This window comes from Pipistrellus hanaki (assembly GCF_964339955.1).
Source record: "Pipistrellus hanaki genome assembly, chromosome: 4".
In the NCBI taxonomy this organism is placed as follows: Eukaryota; Metazoa; Chordata; class Mammalia; order Chiroptera; family Vespertilionidae; genus Pipistrellus; species Pipistrellus hanaki.
The window spans coordinates 90,284,160-90,290,235 of record NC_140506.1 but is presented as its reverse complement, the minus strand read 5'-3'; positions in this window follow the sequence as shown (position 1 = coordinate 90,290,235).

The following is a 6,076-nucleotide window of genomic DNA, read 5'->3' as shown; positions in this document are numbered from 1 at the left end:
CCACTTACTCCACTGCCACTTTTAAGACCTCTATTTTATTTACTTATTTACTATTTATTTTTTTATTTTTAAAAATATATTTTATTGATTTTTTTTTTTTTTTTTTTACAGAGAGGAAGGGAGGGGGATAGAAAGTTAGAAACATTGATAAGCTGCTTCCTGCACACCCCCTATAGGGGATGTGCCCACAACCAAGGTACACGCCTTTGACTGGAATTGAACCTGGGACCCTTCAGTCTGCAGGCCGACTCTCTAGCCACTGAGCCAAACCAGTTAGGGCTACTTATTTATTTTTAAAATGTATATTTTTATTGATTTCAGAGAGGAAGGGAGAGGGAGAGAGAGAATCATTGATCAGCTGCCTACTGCATGGCCTACACTGGGGTTCAAGTCTGCAGCCCAGGCATGTGTCCTGCCTGGAAATCAAACTGTGACCTCCTGGTTCATAGGTCGATGCTCAACCCTGAGCCACATTGGCTGGGCAGTCTTTATTTTCTTGTATGACATAGAAATGTTCCCTGTGAGTTATGGAGTTATAGAAAAAATTACTAAGCAAGAAAATACAGCTTATCTTTATAGCATTTAATATTTTTCCACTGTAAAAGGAGTTCGTGCACATTGAAAACAATTTTGAAATCTAAGGAAAAATAAATTGCTATTCTTACTACTTTTAACATTTTGAGATGTTTTTTCCAGTTATTTAAGGTAGTTTTTTTTTAAGTTATGGGTAAGTAAACTAAAATTAGTCAATAAATAAAAAATATGACTGGAGTCAAGAAGAGATGGAAGAAAAGTGGGTTGAAAGTTAGGTAATGTCATTGTCCAAATGATATTGTAGTCTTTTTATTTTTTATTTTTATTTTATTTTTTAAAAAATATATTTTATTGATTTTTCACAGAGAGGAAGGGAGAGGGATAGAGAGCCAGAAACATCGATGAGAGAGAAACATCGACCAGCTGCCCCCTGCAAACCCCCCACCGGGGATGTGCCTGCAACCAAGGCACACGCCCACGACCAGAATCGAACCCGGGACCCCCCAGTCCACAGACCGATGCTCCAACCACTGAGCCAAACCGGCCTCGGCTACTGTAGTCTTTTTAAAACACACACACACACACACACACACACACACACAAAACCTTAGCTTGGAAAAAATAATTTTTGTTGAACTTATTAATTGGATTTTGCTTTCTAACAACTTTTGTAAATAATTTTTTTTTTTTTTAGAAATTCTTCTTGAATTATTTTTGTAACATGTTGAAACTCCCAAATTCTTGTTTTGGAAACGCTGTGCCATGCATCTAATTTCTATCAAGAATGTCCTATAGTTGTCGAGACCGGTTTGGCTCAATGGATAGAGCGTCAGCTTGGGGACTGAAAGGTCCCGGGTTCGATTCCGGTCCAGGGCATGTACCTTGGTTGCAGGCATATCCCCAGTAGTGGGTGTGCAAGAGGCAGCTGATCGATGACTCTCTCTCATCGATGTTTCTAACTCTCTATCTCCCTTCCTCTCTGTACAAAAATCAATAAAATATATTAAAAAAAAAAAAAAAAAAAAGAATGTCATATAGTACTTTCATTTTTAAGAGGTAACGTTGCCATCTTGTGGTTTTCTAGAATATTGTTGTTGAGGATTTAGATTTTGTTTTCATAACATGGGCTAGGTTACATAATACTTTGGGACTCCATCTGGTCTGCAGGTGGGGCTTCCCATTCTAATGTGGAGTAAAATAGCAAACTACATGTAGAACACAATGTGCAGCAGAAAATAAAGTGTCCAAGATTGTAAATAGCTGTGCATTCGAGTGGCAGGATTAAGGGTGATTTACTACTGTTTTGTTCAGATATTAGCAACGTACAAAATATCTCAACACATAATTCATTCTGCCCCTCTCCTTTGATAAAGAAACCAAGCCCAGGAGTGCGAAATCTGTTTATGATGTATTAAATTGGTTTTTATTCAAGTGACTCTGGGGACCGGAGTCATACCTATAAGGATTTTTTTAAACAGCTTTATTTGGATATGATTTATATACCACACAGTTCCCCCATCTAAAGTGTACAAGTCAATGTTTTGAGTGTATTCGCAGTGGTGTGGAGTACAGCCATCACTACAATCCCTTTTACATTTTCATTACCCACGAATCATTCCGATTCCTCCTCTATGTTCTATGAAACCACTAATCTGCTTTCTGTCTCTATGGATTTGTCTTTTCTGGACATTTCATATGAATGAATTACACAGTATGTGACCTTTTGTGGCAGGCTTTTTTCACAGAGCATCATGTTTTCAAGGTTCATCCACATTGAAATATGTGTCGGAACTGTGTTCCTTTATTGTGGAATAAATTCCATCGTACAGATAGACCGCATACGGGCATGAGCAAGTGTTTCAGAGAGAGAACATGGTTTATGAATGGAGCAAGCCAGTGCCGGTCCTGCATGTGACCAGAGAGGAGAATGGTGTCTGCAGAGTTCAGGGACAGCCACCAGATGAACATGGTGAAAAGGAAGGGGTATGTGGTGGTTCTTGCAAAATGAAGTCATTAATTTTGGTTCATGTTTTAAGGAGGGGGTTTTGTCAGGTTTTGTTTTAGGACACAGGAGCCCTAAAAACCTTGATCATCCAAATGCAAAGAACCAGCAGACACACAGAGACTTGGTGACCAGAGAGAGCAGAACATGATGGTGGAGAAAGGGCCCTCGCGGGGAGGGAGATGTGTCCAAGGAAAGGGATGGAGACACTTCATTTTCTCAATCAGGATAAAATGTGTGTATCCTCTTTTTCCAGAAAGTGAGGACTGATAAGAGCTTATGAAGATATCTCTCCCAAATGGATAAATTGTGAAACAGATAAAGTTATAAAATTCTGAATCATGGAGGGATACCTTTATTTAATCAGATATTAGGTAAACGGGGCATTACTACATATAATTTGTTACAGATTTATTTATTTTGGCATGTGTGGTCAAACATACACACAAAAAACCTACAGCCTAAATCATTTAAAAGTGTACAGTTCAGCATAAAGTACTTTCACAATGTTGTGCAGCCATAACCACCATCTTTGTATCATCCCAAACGGTATCCGTTACACAACACTCCCATCCCCTACTCCTTACCCCTGTCAACCGCCATTTGACTCCCCCCCCCCTCTCTCTCTCTCTCTCTCTCTCTCTCTCTCTTTTTAGTTGGTATATTTGATTTACCCAAATATAATTACTTATCTTCTGGTTTGTTGAAGCAATAGGTCAGACAGCATTTGCTACAATAATGTCTGTCCAAGTATCTGTCGTAAAAACTCCAGCAAAAGATCTGATTTTGCCATTCTTGTCCACTGTGTAGTATTTCAGGACAGCCAGCTTAACCTTCTTTTTCTTACACTTATTCTTCTTGGGGGTGGTGTAAGACTTCTTCCTTTTCTAAGCAGCACCATAAAGTTTCAACACAAGGTGAAGAGTGGACTCACTGAATGCTGTAGTCAGACAATGAACATCCGTCTTCCAGTTAGTTGCTTACCAGTCTTCGCTGACCAGGAGGAATTCCTTCCTCATCCTAGTTCTTTAATTTTCTGTTGTATCCAAGGGTCCAACCTTAAAGGTGATGGTCTTACCCGTTAGGATTTTCACAAAAATCTCTATATTGGCAAGGATTCCACCACAGATAGCAGATCAGCATTTTATTTTCTGACTCTGTAAACTTTGATCATTCTAGCTACATCATATACTAATAAGTGGAATCATATAATATTTTTCCTTTTTTGACTGGCTTATTTCATGTTAGACGTTTTCAATATGTAATTCTCATTTGCTATCCTTTACACTTAATATTTTTGTTCCTTTCACTGGATTACCAGCCCTTTAATGCAATCATCTGAGGGATTTAGCATTTTTGTAGCATGGCACCTGGAGTTCAAAAGCGCTTTGATGTCAGATATTTCAGAACCATTAGTGTTATTCATCAAAAAGCTAAAATCCATGAGGTTCAGTCACTTGCCAAGAACTGCTGTGTAATAAATGATCTCTGATCTTACGAGCTTAAATAACAGTAGTTTATTGTTGATCAGGTAACAGATAAAACTGTAAAATTCTGGATCATGGGGTGGCCGGGCTGGGCCTGTACTGGTTTTCTCAGGCACCTTCATGTGCTTGTACCAGCTGGAGGGCAGGTGGGCTGAGCAGTGCAAGTGGTCTTCCCCCGTTCCTGGCAGTGCCCCTGTCCCTGCACGTGGCCTCTCCTACCACGTCCTTCTCCCCCAGCCTCAGGGCCATGTGCCCTGAGGGCAAGGCTTTCCACCCCCACAGTGAGTGCCTGGCCACTCAGGTTACACGGCGAGGATCAATCTGGGCCGGAGGCCAGTCCAGATTCAAGACCACAGTGCAAAGGGCCTGCATAGCTTTCCGGGAGAATTTGTGGTCATTAAACAGCCTACAGTGTAAGGGCCTTTAATGGTTGGGAATGGGAACCGTCTATCAATCCAATTAAATTCTGGTCCTTGGAGGCCTTTCCACGGCCGATGGTCAGCCGTGGCTCAAGGTCTTTTGTCTTCCATTTCCTCTGGGACGCGAGGCCCTGGATTGAAACCGCAGTTGGAGTTGAGAGGATTGCAGTGGCTCCATGACAACGCGCTCAGTTCCACGGGAGCGCGGGTCCTTGCCATGCCCCCCCCCCCGCCCCCATTGGTCTTTGTTGTCCTGTCCACCAGCTGGCCTGGAGGAGGGGGCTCGGCGGCTGATCCTCTGAGGCCCAGGCGTCGGTGCGGGGCTCCCTGCAGCCTCCCTCCATCCCCCTGTGTGGCGGGACCCCTGCCCACCCTGGGGGACGTGCCTGCTGGCCGGGGTGTCTGCCGGCCTCTGTGGAGGGCGGGCAGCCCCTCTGCGCTCCCGTCCTGTGGGAGGCCGTAGGGGAGGGCACGGAGGATCTGGGGTTGGGCACCGGCCACTTTCGTTCAGGGACCGAGAGCTTGCGAGCCCTAGGGGCGGAGTGCGGGCGGAGGGACTCGCACGGGAGCCAATCACACGCAGCGGCGGCCTGTGGGCGGGGCCTCAACTGCCGCCAGGCCTGTTCCCGGGTCTCCGCCTCCCCCTCCCCTCTCCCCTCCTCCTTCCTCCCCCCTCCCCCTGTCCCCCCTTCCCCCTCCTCCTTCCCCCTCCCCCCTTCCCTTCCCCCAGCGCCTGTGGGCAGGATGGACAGGGCGGGAAAGGCCCACATGGGAGAACCGGAGATTGGCTTGTCTGGGAGGAGCTGGACCGGGAGACGGAGGGGTGAGGGTGACGCAGGTTAGGCAGGGACTCCTACCAGATGTCCTGGTTCCTGCAGGATTTGTTTTCCTGGGTCTCGCCCATCCGGACCGGGCTTTGCTGCTGCCCGAGGCTGGGCAAGCATGTAGCACCGGGGCTTTGGGAAGCCCTGGGGAATGCGGGGACTCTGTGTCCCCCAACCCCCCCCCCCACACACACACACACACACACACACACACACTTGGGGTGACCAGGGCTTGGGGAGCTAATGTGGGCACCGGCCCAGGGAACCTCCTAGTAGGAAAGGGGAACCAGGAGGGATTGGAACCGCAGGACTCGGGGTGGGATGACCGCTCACAGTGGGGAAGCCGGAATGTGAGGCGAGGCGGCAGTCTTGTCTCTGGACTGAAATGGGAAAGACCCACAATGTGCCCACCACCCCAGTGCCCCGAGAAGACAGAGAGACCACCCCCCCTGATGTCCCTCCGCGGGTCTCCAGGACACCCCGGTCCCATCATCCCTTCTTTCTGCTTCTCCAGGCCGGCAGCCAGGGAGCCCTCAGTGACCACGGACCCTCCGGACAGCCGCACAGCCGTCCCCGCCCCGCTGCGGCTGCGACAGCGCCAGCTCCAGCACCAGCTCCAGCACAAGGTCGCTGCCTTCAGGGGGCCCTGGCACCTCCTGAGCGCTGGGGGCCCGCCTCCCGCCGGGGTGGGCACGGATCCAGCTGTGAGTCCAGAGTCCCGCCTCTCAGGGCCAGGAGCGCTGTGGTCTGCAGAGCGTCAGGGCGAAGGGGCGCTGGGAACATGGGGAAGGCCGGTGACCTGAGCTCATG